The 14,982-nt window shown below is 41.4% G+C and overlaps 1 protein-coding gene across 2 annotated transcripts in view; it reads left to right on the top strand.

Moving 5' to 3' along the window:
• fbxl16 (F-box and leucine rich repeat protein 16) overlaps nt 1–14,982 on the top strand; it is a 62,144-nt gene that overhangs the window by 19,578 nt on the left and 27,584 nt on the right. Inside the window, exon 2 of one of the 2 annotated variants that reach the window (XM_062964351.1) lies at nt 10,762–10,822. The exons of the other annotated variant lie outside the window; for it this stretch is intronic. The gene's annotated coding sequence lies outside the window, so the exon portion shown is untranslated. The remainder of the gene's footprint in view (nt 1–10,761; nt 10,823–14,982) is intronic. 2 annotated transcript variants of the gene reach the window in all.

Raw genomic sequence — 14,982 nt, 5'->3', positions numbered from 1 at the left:
GAATTGGTGGTAGTTAAGGTAAAGGGTCCCCTGGGCTGAGTGGGTTGCTAGGAGACCAAGTGAGCGGAGCTTAGCCTTCTAACTGGCAGCAATTGGATAAAAACAATTATTCCTCTCCCTCTAATTAGGACTTTATTTTTCTTTTCTTTTTGTTGTATCAACCTAGAGGCATGGATGAGGGGTTGTGATGTCAGTTTTCGAGGTTGTGGGGTGTTTACTTTTGTTGTTTTGTCCGCTGCCGTGATGCCATCACTCTTTTATATATATAGATATAGATATAGATATAATATTCTATTATTATTGTAGGAGCCTCCGGTGGCCTAGAGGACTAAAGCCTTGTGACTTGAAGGTTGGCTTGCTGACCTGAAGGCTGCCAGGTTCGAATCCCACCCGGGGAGAGTGCGGATGAGCTCCCTCTGTCAGCTCCAGCTCCATGCGCGGACATGAGAGAAGGCTCCCACAAGGATGGTAAAACATCAAAACATCCGGGCAATGTCCCCTGGGCAACGTCCTTGCAGAAGGCCAATTCTCTCACTTCAGAAGCAACTCCGGTTGCTCCTGACACAAATATATATATATATATATATATATATATATATATATATATAATTGTAGTATATTATTATATTATTACTATTATATTATTATACTAGCTGTGCCCGGCCACGCATTGCTGTGGCTTAGTCTGGTGGTGTTGGTCAGTCTACATTAGGTTGTATTGATGCTGTGACCTCCACCCTTTGGTTTGTTGTTAATCGTAATGTCTGATTCTGCTGAGTGCGGTTTATATTTTTATTGTGGTACAATAGTCTTTTATTTGTTTTGCCTGTGTAGGTGTTTATTATTATTGTTGTTGTAGTGATTATGAAGGTTGGATAAGTTAGATGCTACTGTATTGTTTTTTGGAGGCCCAGTTTAGCACTGACTGGCCTCTCAGCCTCAGTGCCTGGCTGTTTCTTGCCTGTGATGGTGTTGATTCTTATTGTTGTTGTTGTTGTCATTGTTATTATTGTAATTGTTTTTTTGGAGGCCAAGTGTGAATGTAGGGATTGGGGAGGTGGATGAGTTGTGTTGTCAAATGTTGTATTTGTTATAGTCACAATGCGTTGTTGTGAGTTTTGTGTGTCTGGATTGTGGTTTTGTGGTGTGGTTGTGTTGTTACAACTGAGAGGCAAGGTTTTTGTGTTGTGTTGCGAAGTTTTGTATTTCTGGGTCGTTTAGTTGTGTGCCAAGTTTTGTATTTCTGGGGCGTTTAGTTGTGTTGTTATAGTCATGATGCATTGTTGTGAGTTTTGTGGGTCCGGATTGTGGTTTTGTGGTGTGGTTGTGTTGTTACAATCGGGAGGGAAAGCTTTTGTGTTGTGTGGCCAAGTTTCGTATTTCTGGGGCGTTTAGTTGTGTTGTTATAGTCATGATGCGTTGTTGTGAGTTTTGTGGGTCCGGATTGTGGTTTTGTGTTGTGGTTGTGTTGTTACAACCGAGAGGCAAGGCTTTTGCGTTGTGTTGTCAAATTTTGTATTTCTGGGGCGTTTAGTTGTGTTATAGTCACGATGCATTGTTGTGAGTTTTGTGGGTCCGGATTGTGGTTTTGTGGTGTGGTTGTGTTGTTACAACCGGGAGGCAAGGTTTTTGCGTTGTGTTGTCAAGTTTTATATTTCTGGGGCGTTTAGTTGTGTGCCAAGTTTTGTATTTCTGGGGCGTTTAGTTGTGTTGTTATAGTCATGAAGTGTTGTTGTGAGTTTTGTGGGTCCGGATTGTGGTTTTGTGGTGTGGTTGTGTTGTTGTAACCGGGAGGCAAGGATTTTGCATTGTGTTGCCAAGTTTCATATTTCTGGGATGTTTAGTTTTGTTGTTATAGTCACTGCGCCCGCAACTTTATCCTTTTATATATATTGATTATTCATTATTCATGACTACATTGAAGCTATAATAGAGAGAAATCAGTGTGGAAACTGCAAGAGGTCCCATAGATTGTTGTACATGGAATTAATGGTAGTAAATAGTTTTTGATTTATTGAATACAGTGATATATTACAATTATATATTTTTGTTATTTAAACTATATATATTGTGAAATTATGGGTTTTTTTCTCGAAGTGACACACCACCCAAGTCATGCTAAGCTTTTTGGTGAATTTTGACACACCAAACGCAAAAGGTTGCCCATCATTGGACTACGTTATCATCAGCATATTGGAGTTCTATAACAGATGTTGTTGGGACCTTGTTTTAGCTGCTGTTGAGGTTAAATAGCTTGCCATCTGTCCAACAGATGATTTCGACCCCGGTGAGAAGCTTCCCATCAACAAGATAAAGTATCACAACAATGAAGATGGAGAATATGATTGGGACAATAACACACCCCTGTTCCACAGCAATTATAGTGGTATCAAACTGTTCTAAATATGCAATACATTTTTAGTTCCCATTTTTAGTTCCCATACATATATATATATGTACAGTAGAGTCTCGCTTATCCAACGTAAACGGGCCGGCAGAACGTTGGATAAGCGAATATGTTGGATAATAAGGAGAGATTAAGGAAAAGCCTATTAAACATTAAATTAGGTTATGATTTTACAAATTAAGCACCAAAACGTCATGCTATACAACAAATTTGACAGAAAAGGTAGTTCAATACACAGTAATGCTATGTAGTAACTACTGTATTTACGAATTTAGCACCAAAATATCATGATATATTGAAAATATTGACTACAAAAATGCGTTGGATAATCCAGAACGTTGGATAAGCGAATATGTTGGATAATAAGGAGAGATTAAGGAAAAGCCTATTAAACATTAAATTAGGTTATGATTTTACAAATTAAGCACCAAAACATCATGCTATACAACAAATTTGACAGAAAAGGTAGTTCAATACACAGTAATGCTATGTAGTAACTACTGTATTTGCGAATTTAGCACCAAAATATCATGATATATTGAAAATATTGACTACAAAAATGCGTTGGATAATCCAGAACGTTGGATAAGCGAGTGTTGGATAAGTGAGACTCTACTGTATATCTGTTTTAGGATGCTATATCCTTTGCCATACATATAAGCAGTGCCGTGCATTTAGAAACAAATGCTAAGAAGTAAAATTAAAGATAAATGAGCGCTTATTTTAATGAGATGATATATAAATTTAGAAAAGGTGGGTGGCTTCCGAAGGAGGAGGGTTGCCAGCCTGATGATTTCCAAAATAAGAAACACTGCTGTGAGACAAAAAGAACACGACTTGTTAAAGCGTTGTTGGGATATTAACTGTACTCGCTCCACGTAATGATACAGTCATATTGTGATGGCTTTACTTGGAGGCTATCTGTATACATTCTGTTAAGATCAAGACCCTTAACACACACGGGCGCTTTAGGCAAGGGAAAAGTTAAACAAAACAAGATGAATAAAGGGTTAACTCTTTCCACCATGTCTCCTGAATCAATTTAACAATATAATAATATATAATATTCATATTATACTATACTAATATTATAATTAGTATATAATAATTGTATATATAGTAGAGTCTCACTTATCCAACATAAACGGGCCGGCAGAATGTTGGATAAGTGAATATGTTGGATAATAAGGAGGCATTAAGGAAAAGCCTATTAAACATCAAATTAGGTTATGATTTTACAAATTAAGCACCAAAGCATCATGTTAGACAACAAATTTGATAGAAAAGTAGTTCAATATGCAGTAATGCTATGTAGTAATTAACGAATTAGTTAATTAGTAGTAGTTTACGAATTTACGAATTAGTAGTAGTTTACGAATTTAGCACCAAAATATCACGATGTTTTGAAAACATTGAATACAAAAATGCATTGGATAATCCAGAATGTTGGATAAGTGAGACTCTACTGCAATAACATATAATACTCATATTATACTATACTAATATTATAATGTATATACATATAATATTGATAATAGTATTATGATGTAATACAATGTAATAATTGTATCTATTATCTATGTATCTATTATTATTATGTTTATTTATATCCTGCTTTTTCTCTCCAAAAGGAGACTCAAATTGTCTATATTATTATTATTATTATTATTATTATTATTATTATTATTATTATTATTATTATGTTTATTTATGCCCCTCTTTTTCCTTCCATAAAGAGACTCAAATAATCTATGTATCTATTATTATTGTTGCTGCTGCTGTTATGTTTATTTACACCCCGCTTTTTCTTTCCATAAAGAGACTCAAATCGTCTATGTATCTATTATTATTATTATTATTATTATTATTATTATTATTATTATTATTTCATTTCTATCCTGTTTTTCTCCCATGGGTGGCATTCAAAGCGGTGTACAATATATAAAATTCATACAAATTCATTGAACAGCAATACATAATCAATTAAAACATCACATCCTGTTTAAAACCCAATTAAAATCTCAACTAAAACCATTTTAAAACTTACAACAAGCACTACGACTACTAATAATAGATACATGGACAATTTGAGTCTCTTTATGGAAAGAAAAAGCAGGATATAAATAAACATAATACTACTACTACTACTTATTATTATTATTATTATTATTATTATTATTGGTACATAGATGATTTGGTGCTTGTTATTATCCATAACCTTCAGCCACTGAAGTTATTTGTCAAGTAATTTGTCAAATAATAATAATAGTAATACATCACACAGTCCTAAACACTTGGGAAGTGTTCGACTTGTGATTTTGTGATACGAAATCCCGCATATATATCTCATTTGCTGTGTCATAATAAAATAATAATAATAATAATAATAATAATAATAATAATAATAATAGATACATAGACGATTTGAGTCTCTTTATGGAAAGGAAAAAGCAGGATATAAATAAATATAATACTACTAATTGTTATTATTGTTGTTGTTGTTGTTGTTGGTACATAGATGATTGGGTGCTTGTTATTATCCATAACCTTCAGCCACTAAAGTTATTTGTCAAGTAATTTGTATAATAATAATAATAATAATAATAATAATAATAATAATATACATCACACAGTCCTAGACACTTGGGAAGTGTTCGACTTGTGATTTTGTGATACGAAATCCAGCATATATATCTCATTTGCTGTGTCATACTCTGTCTTTGTGTCAATAATAATAATAATAATAGATACATAGACGATTTGAGTCTCTTTATGGAAAGGAAAAAGCAGGATATAAATAAATATAATACTACTAATTGTTATTATTGTTGTTGTTGTTGTTGTTGGTACATAGATGATTGGGTGCTTGTTATTATCCATAACCTTCAGCCACTAAAGTTATTTGTCAAGTAATTTGTATAATAATAATAATAATAATAATAATAATAATAATAATAATAATAATATACATCACACAGTCCTAGACACTTGGGAAATGTTCGACTTGTGATTTTGTGATACGAAATCCAGCATATCTATCTTGTTTGCTGTGTCATAATAAAATAATAATAATAATAATAATAATAATAATAATAATAATAATACATCACACAGTCCTAGACACTTGGGAAATGTTCGACTTGTGATTTTGTGATACGAAATCCAGCATATAGATCTCGTTTGCTGTGTCATACTATGTCTTTGTGTTGTTAATAATAATAATAATAATAATAATAATAATAATAATAATAATAATAATAATACTTTATTTCTAGACCACCCCCTCTCCCCAGAGGGACTTAGGGTGGTTAACATACATATAAACGGCAAACATTCAATGCCATGAATACTTCACTTAATATCAAAAGTATAAAAAGATGAAGGGAGTCTCTCATCCGGCATCAGTCACTGACTAAGGTTCTGGGTTTGAGCCTGCCACTTTTGGACTCTCGCTTGCTGAGGTGTTCCTTCAAGTATCTCTGTAGATCTTAGAAAGCTATTTCTTGGTTTAAGGCAGGAGATGCAGTCAGATAGGTGAGTAGATCTTGAAAGAACCATTTAGGGCTTTAAAAACCAGCACCTTGAATCGGGCCCGGAAACATATTGGCAGCCAGTGCAGGGGCTAATAGCTCTGGCTAATAGGCTCCGCTTTCTTCTAGACAGATCTCCCCGGAGGCCTAGATTCATGATCCATGCTGAGATCCATTATCTTATTTCTAACATTCTCTCTCTCTCTCTCTCTCTCTTTCTGTCCTCGAGAGGGACAAAAGCTATTCCAGGAATACAAGGCCGGGAGGAGGTAATGGACGGGGCATGGAAACAACTCCCTTTCTCGCTTTATCTTTCTGTTTTCCCCCCTCTGACACCAACTAACCATTTTCTCTTCGTTCAATGGACGAAGAGAAAATGATGGGATGTCCGAAGCTTGGCTATTTGGGATTAGTATGTACAGTTGGGAAGGCAGGAGAGGAGTTTTTTATATTGGACTAACTGTGCCCGGCCACGTGTTGCTGTGGTGTAGTTTGGTGGTTAGGATACCTCTGGTTAGGAAGCAGCCTGGCTTTGAAGCTGCAAGGCTGTTCAGTAGCATTCAAGGTGGCCAACGAAGGATCCGTCTGGTTAGGAAGCAGCCTGGCTTTGAAGCTGCAAGGCTGTTCAGTAGCATTCAAGGTGGCCAACGAAGGATCCGTCTGGTTAGGAAGCAGCCTGGCTTTGAAGCTGCAAGGCTGTTCAGTAGCATTCAAGGTGGCCAACGAAGGATCCGTCTGGTTAGGAAGCAGCCTGGCTTTGAAGCTGCAAGGCTGTTCAGTGGCATTCAAGGTGGCCAACGGAGGAGCCTTCTGGTTAGGAAGCAGCCTGGCTTTGAAGCTGCAAGGTTGTTCAGTGGCATTCAAGGTGGCCAACGGAGGAGCCTTCTGGTTAGGAAGCAGCCTGGCTTTGAAGCTGCAAGGTTGTTCAGTGGCATTCAAGGTGGCCAACGGAGGAGCCTTCTGGTTAGGAAGCAGCCTGGCTTTGAAGCTGCAAGGCTGTTCAGTGGCATTCAAGGTGGCTAATGGAGGAGCCTTCTGGTTAGGAAGCAGCCTGGCTTTGAAGCTGCAAGGCTGTTCAGTGGCATTCAAGGTGGCCAACGGAGGAGCCTTCTGGTTAGGAAGCAGCCTGGCTTTGAAGCTGCAAGGCTGTTCAGTGGCATTCAAGGTGGCTAATGGAGGAGCCTTCTGGTTAGGAAGCAGCCTGGCTTTGAAGCTGCAAGGCTGTTCAGTGGCATTCAAGGTGGCCAACAGAGGATCTTTCTGGTTAGGAAGCAGCCTGGCTTTGAAGCTGCAAGGCTGTTCAGCGGCATTCAAGGTGGCCAATGAAGGGTCCCTCTGGTGAGGAAGCAGCCTGGCTTTGAAGCTGCAAGGCTGTTCAGTGGCATTCAAGGTGGCCAACGAAGGATCCGTCTGGTTAGGAAGCAGCCTGGCTTTGAAGCTGCAAGGCTGTTCAGTGGCATTCAAGGGGGCCAACGGAGGAGCCTTCTGGTTAGGAAGCAGCCTGGCTTTGAAGCTGCAAGGCTGTTCAGTGGCATTCAAGGTGGCCAACAGAGGATCTTTCTGGTTAGGAAGCAGCCTGGCTTTGAAGCTGCAAGGCTGTTCAGCGGCATTCAAGGTGGCCAATGAAGGGTCCCTCTGGTGAGGAAGCAGCCTGGCTTTGAAGCTGCAAGGCTGTTCAGTGGCATTCAAGGTGGCCAACGAAGGATCCGTCTGGTTAGGAAGCAGCCTGGCTTTGAAGCTGCAAGGCTGTTCAGTGGCATTCAAGGGGGCCAACGGAGGAGCCTTCTGGTTAGGAAGCAGCCTGGCTTTGAAGCTGCAAGGCTGTTCAGTGGCATTCAAGGTGGCCAACGGAGGATCTTTCTGGTTAGGAAGCAGCCTGGCTTTGAAGCTGCAAGGCTGTTCAGTGGCATTCAAGGTGGCCAACGGATGATCCGTCTGGTTAGGAAGCAGCCTGGCTTTGAAGCTGCAAGGCTGTTCAGTGGCATTCAAGGGGGCCAACGGAGGAGCCTTCTGGTTAGGAAGCAGCCTGGCTTTGAAGCTGCAAGGCTGTTCAGTGGCATTCAAGGGGGCCAACGGAGGATCTTTCTGGTTAGGAAGCAGCCTGGCTTTGAAGCTGCAAGGCTGTTCAGTGGCATTCAAGGTGGCTAATGGAGGAGCCTTCTGGTTAGGAAGCAGCCTGGCTTTGAAGCTGCAAGGCTGTTCAGTGGCATTCAAGGTGGCTAATGGAGGAGCCTTCTGGTTAGGAAGCAGCCTGGCTTTGAAGCTGCAAGGCTGTTCAGTGGCATTCAAGGTGGCTAATGGAGGATCCGTCTGGTTAGGAAGCAGCCTGGCTTTGAAGCTGCAAGGCTGTTCAGTGGCATTCAAGGTGGCTAATGGAGGAGCCTTCTGGTTAGGAAGCAGCCTGGCTTTGAAGCTGCAAGGCTGTTCAGTGGCATTCAAGGGGGCCAACGGAGGATCCGTCTGGTTAGGAAGCAGCCTGGCTTTGAAGCTGCAAGGCTGTTCAGTGGCATTCAAGGGGGCCAACGGAGGATCCGTCTGGTTAGGAAGCAGCCTGGCTTTGAAGCTGTAAGGCTGTTCAGTGGCATTCAAGGTGGCCAATGGAGGGTTGGACTAGATGGCCCTTGGAGGTCTCAATAATAATAAATAATATTAATAATAGAGGTGTAAATAATAATAATAATAATAATAATAATAATAATAATAATCCTCAAAACACAACAGACAAAGAATCATTACAAGAAAACCGCACTACAAACTAGAGCTGACAGCTGGCACAACAAAACATTGCATGGAAAGTTCCCTGACAAAATGGAAGGAAAAGCTGATAAGGAGAAGACCTGGCTCTGGCTCACGAATGGGACCCTGAAGAAGGAGACAGAAGGCCTGATCCTTGCAGCCCAGGAGCAAGACATCAGGACAAAGGCAGTTCAGGCCAAGATCGAAAAATCAGCTGATGACCCAAAATGCAGACTGTGCAAGGAAGCCGACGAAACCATTGATCACATCCTCAGCTGCTGTAAGAATATCGCACAGACTACAAACAGAGGCACAACTATGTGGCCCAAATGATTCATTGGAATTTATGCCTCAAGTACCACCTCCCAGCAGCAAAGAACTGGTGGGATCACAAACCTGCAAAAGTATTGGAAAATGAACACGCAAAGATACTGTGGGACTTCCGAATCCAGACTGACAAAGTTCTGGAACACAACACACCAGACATCACAGTTTTGGAAAAGAACAAGGTTTGGATCATTGATGTCGCCATCCCAGGTGACAGTCGCATTGACGAAAAACAACATGAAAAACTCAGCCGCTATCAGGACCTCAAGATTGAACTTCAAAGACTGGCAGAAACCAGTGCAGGTGGTCCCAGTGGTGATGGGCACATTGGGTGCCGTGCCAAAAGATCTCAGCCGGCATTTGGAAACAATAGACATTGACAAAATTACGATCTGCCAACTGCAAAAGGCCACCCTGCTGGGATCTGCACGCATCATCCGAAAATACATCACACAGTCCTAGACACTTGGGAAGTGTTCGACTTGTGATTTTGTGATACGAAATCCAGCATGTCTATCTCGTTTGCTGTGTCATGTATGTATTTGTGTCAATAATAATAATAATAATAATAATATTTGCCGATTCATCACATAGTCCTAGACTCTTGGGATGTGTTCGACGTGTGATCCAATACAACAGCCAGCATAGTGATCTTGTTTGCTGTGTACTCATCTTGTAGTGTATCTAATAATAATAATAATAATAATAATAATAATAATAATAATAATAATAATAATGCTTTATTTATAGCCCGCCCTATCTCCCCAAAGGGACTCAGGGCAACTTTTTCTAGGTTTTTTTGTTTGAAAGACATATTTTGGATGACTATGTCTTTTGTAGCCAAATTGGTGTGATTTGGTCCAGTGGTTTTGTTGTTTACTCCATAGTAAAACGAGCATTACATTTATATATCTATATATATAAAAGAGTAATGGCATCAGGGCAGCGGACAAAACAACCAAACTACAGGCCCCCCAACCTCGAAATTTGACAACACAACCCATCATTCACGGCTCTAGGTTGATACAACAAAAAGAAAAGAAAAATAAAGTTCTAATTACAGGGAGAGGAATTTTCCAATTGCTGCCAGTTAGAAGGCTAAGCTCCGCCCACTTGGTCTCCTAGCAACCTACTCAGCCCAGGGGACAGGCACAGTTAGGCCTCACTTAGGCCTCTTCCACAGATTATGATTTTAACTGGATTATATGGCAATGTAGACTCAAGGCCCTTCCACATCTATATAACCCATTTAGAATCTTATATTATCTGCTTTGAACTGGATTGTCTTGAGTCCACACTGCCATATAATCCACTTCAGTGTGCATAGTAAACATAAAGACAACCATTCAACAGACATTCCATACCACCACTACCTCAACAATTTCTCACCAACACCACCAGACAAAGTCACAGCAACGCGTGGCCGGGCACAGCTAGTATATAGATAAGGCTGTTCAGTGAAGGAGAAAAAGAGAGAAAACCCAGAAAGTTAAAGCGAGGTTTCCTGGATTCAGTTGTTGGCCTGGGGGTTTAATTAGCAGTGTTGTTAAGTATTCATCAAGCTTTGGGTGTTGAACCGTCCCAGGCATATGATAATAATCACGATCAAGCCGCCCTTGGATAAATAATGCACCTCTCCGGCTCCTTTTCTGCAGATGCCTCCAAACTGATGTCATCCGGCTGACCTCGGCCTGGGCTGTTTGTTTACGGAGATCAATACGTATTATTATCTGTTTCAATGGTTTTAAAAAACCCTTTCAGGTGCTTGGAACCATTGGAGGGGGAAGGGCAGGAATGTTGCAAATTCCTGGAAAGGCAGCACGTGAGCATGCTTTTTGCATGTGCATGGTTGTGACCTCATTCCAACCGCCCCCTTTCCATTAAGCGCTGTATTATTTAGACATTTCTTTATTTTGCAACTGATTCAGGGACATACGGCAGGGGACACAATCTGTGTTTTTGTTCCATCTCAGCACTGGCTCACCTTGCTCTTAACACACACTCAGCAGACTTGGTTTTTACAGTTTATTGACAAAAGATAGTAAAGTCTGAATAAAAAGCAGTCATCCAATTGCAAAGGCAATCTGCAGAATATAGTCTCTAATATAGCAAATCAGTCCTGAAAAACATGGCAGCGTGAACTCCAAAATACAATACAAATACCAAATCTAGGTATGAACAAAAGCAAGAATCTTTTTCCATGAGCAGAGACAAGGCGGAAATTAAGCTTCCAAAATCAACGTTGCTTCATCTGAAATCTTTCCCGGTTTCTCCCTATTTAACCATGCTTACAAGTTAAAAAAGCATTCCTCTGACCTTGAGTTCCCACACGTTTCCCAGCTATTCTCAGAGAACACATGGGTCGATGAACCCTTAACCTTAACCTTGTATTTCTATCTAAGGAAGACTCCTCTGACTCACTGCCAGAGCCACCTGGGCTTTGTTGATGTTCTAAATCTTGTGAAGGGTCACCCTTATCACTAACTTCTGTTTCCCTGCTAGCCTGCGGCCTTTCTGATAATTCGGAGCCTTCAACATTTCATTGGTCAACCTGCATAAACCCAAATCCCCCTTCATCATCAGACTGAACCACAACAGTTTTTGGGTTATTTTGATTGCACCTCGCTTCCTATGTATTTGCAGCTGTTATGTGCATAGTACGCCTTTGAGTGATTTCGGCCTTATGGTAAGCATATGGTGAACCTATTGCCTGGTTTTCTGAGGCCGAGAGTGTGTGCCTTCCTTGAGCTGACCTCCCTGAATAAGGATGAGGCCACTCACACTGTGCTTACGCCAGAAGGAGGATGAGACACGCAGTGGCTGAGAGTACTCCGGAGGGCTCTCAGCCATCACATGCCTTCCTTGAGCTGTTCTCCCTGAATAAGGATGGGGCCGCTCGAACCGTGCTTACATCGGAAGGAGGATGAGACACACAATGGCTGAGAGTGCTCCAGAGGGCTCTCAGCCGTCACATGCCTTCCTTGAACTTTCCTCCTTGAATAAGGATGGGGCCACTCACACTATGCTTATGCCATAAGGAGGATGAGACACGTAATGGCTGAGAGTCTTCCGGAGGGCTCTCAGCCATCACATGCCTTCCTTGAGCTGTCCTCCCTGAATAAGGATGAGGCCACTCACACTATGCTTATATACCATAAGGAGGACGAAACATGCAGTGGCTGAGAGTGCTCCGGAGGGCTCTCAGCCATCACATGTCTTCCTTGAGCTGATCTCCCTGAATAAGGATGAGGCTACTCACACCATGCTTATGCCATAAGGAGGATGAGACACGCAGTGGCTGAGAGTGCTCCGGAGGGCTCTCAGCCGTCACATGCTTTCCTTGAACCTTCCTCCCTGAATAAGGATGGGGCCACTCACACTATGCTTATGCCATAAGGAGGATGAGACACGTAGTGGCTGAGAGTCTTCCGGAGGGCTCTCAGCCATCACATGCCTTCCTTGAACTTTCCTCCTTGAATAAGGATGGGGCCACTCACACTATGCTTATGCCATAAGGAGGATGAGACACGTAGTGGCTGAGAGTCTTCCGGAGGGCTCTCAGCCATCACATGCCTTCCTTGAGCTGTCCTCCCTGAATAAGGATGAGGCCACTCACACTATGCTTATACCATAAGGAGGACGAAACATGCAGTGGCTGAGAGTGCTCCGGAGGGCTCTCAGCCATCACATGCCTTCCTTGAGCTGTTCTCCCTGAATAAGGATGGGGCCGCTCGAACCGTGCTTACATCGGAAGGAGGATGAGACACACAATGGCTGAGAGTGCTCCAGAGGGCTCTCAGCCGTCACATGCCTTCCTTGAACTTTCCTCCTTGAATAAGGATGGGGCCACTCACACTATGCTTATGCCATAAGGAGGATGAGACACGTAGTAGCTGAGAGTCTTCCGGAGGGCTCTCAGCCATCACATGCCTTCCTTGAGCTGTCCTCCCTGAATAAGGATGAGGCCACTCACACTATGCTTATGCCATAAGGAGGATGAGACACACAGTGGCTGAGAGTGCTCCGGAGGGCTCTCAGCCATCACATGTCTTCCTTGAGCTGATCTCCCTGAATAAGGATGGGGCCACTCACACTATGCTTATGCCATAAGGAGGATGAGACACGTAGTAGCTGAGAGTCTTCCGGAGGGCTCTCAGCCATCACATGCCTTCCTTGAGCTGTCCTCCCTGAATAAGGATGAGGCCACTCACACTATGCTTATGCCATAAGGAGGATGAGACACGCAGTGGCTGAGAGTGCTCCGGAGGGCTCTCAGCCATCACATGTCTTCCTTGAGCTGATCTCCCTGAATAAGGATGGGGCCACTCACACTATGCTTATGCCATAAGGAGGATGAGACACGTAGTAGCTGAGAGTCTTCCGGAGGGCTCTCAGCCATCACATGCCTTCCTTGAGCTGTCCTCCCTGAATAAGGATGAGGCCACTCACACTATGCTTATGCCATAAGGAGGATGAGACACGCAGTGGCTGAGAGTGCTCCGGAGGGCTCTCAGCCGTCACATGCTTTCCTTGAACCTTCCTCCCTGAATAAGGATGGGGCCACTCACACTGTGCTTATGCCATAAGGAGGATGAGACACGCAGTGACTGAGAGTGCTCCGGAGGGCTCTCGGCTGCTGCATGCCTTCCTCCCCTATCCTTCCTGCATTAGGATTTTTTTTAATATAAATTTTGTGGAGTTACACAAATCAGGGATGGAGATTCCTCACTTAAAATATGCTGCTCGGTAGAAGGAGAAGAGAAGAGAAACTGCCGAGAGCTGTAGGAAACACAGGCCTGGCTTTGAAATATTGCAAAGAGAAACAAGTCTGTTTTGCATGAATAACTCGATATCCACATCCTCTCTTTTTAATATTATTTTGGATTGCCCTGGCAGCAGGAAATATCGAAACCCTTTGTCCCCAGACGGCATAAAAGCAGAGCGGGAGGTCAGAGCGTAGAAAAAGAGTGGAGAATATATGATTCCGAATACCCCCCGGGGCCTTTGAAAGCCAAAGAGCTTTGGTGTGCTTTGGAGGGAGGGAGGCCGCATATATTCACACGGATCGTATTTCGTCCATATCAGAAGCAAAAGCGGTGCCTGTGTGCGTGTTCGCCTTCTGGGTCGGCTGAACTTTGGCCGCTCTCCAAAGTGCTACTCGGATGTTTGGAGGGTTTTCCTTGCTGTCCGTGGTGCTGAAAGTTTACTTCCCAAATTAAAAAAAAAATTGTAAATATTTTTATTGAATTTTCAAATAAAACCAATACAGTGATAGAGCGAGAACAATTAGGGTTATAGGATAGAAGTGAGAAGAGAAAAAAGAAGAAAAAGGAGAAAAAAAGAAAAAGAAGAAAAAGAAATTAAAAATACAAAATTTAAAAAAAGTGTTGATTGACTTCCGTTCTTCTTCCTTTTGCCCGTTTTATTTATTTATTTATTTAAAATCATCTTTATTCGGTTTTATATACATGATAAAATCAGATACTAGGTTATGGGATTTATTTTATTTTATTTATTTATTACAATATTTATATCCCGCCCTTCTCACCCAACAGGGGACTCAGGGCGACTTACAATAAAACACATATATAAAATTATACAATACATTGTGAATCAATTAAAAAGTTATTAAATTACATCAGACATTCATAAAAACACTTATAAAATACAGATGGGCATGTTCCGAGTCTAAAAGACTGGGTCTGTCCATTGTAAGAGCTAGGTACAAACCCCAGTTCCTATCAATCTTCGTCCTAAAAAATATTGTATATTCTTTTCCTCCATTTTAGTATTTTATTCTTCATGTATCCTTTTTATTCTTATTTATGTAATCCTCAAAATCTTTCCAGTCTGTCGTTTTCATACCCTTTCCATTATATTGTCTTAACAAAAAAAGTCAGTTTATCCATATTTTTTATCTCCCTTATTTTATCTAACCATTGCGATTTTATAGGGATTAAATCTTGTTTCCAAACCTTTGCG

This window comes from Anolis carolinensis, unplaced genomic scaffold (genome assembly GCF_035594765.1).
Source record: "Anolis carolinensis isolate JA03-04 unplaced genomic scaffold, rAnoCar3.1.pri scaffold_13, whole genome shotgun sequence".
In the NCBI taxonomy this organism is placed as follows: Eukaryota; Metazoa; Chordata; class Lepidosauria; order Squamata; family Dactyloidae; genus Anolis; species Anolis carolinensis.
This window is presented reverse-complemented; position numbering and strand designations above follow the sequence as displayed.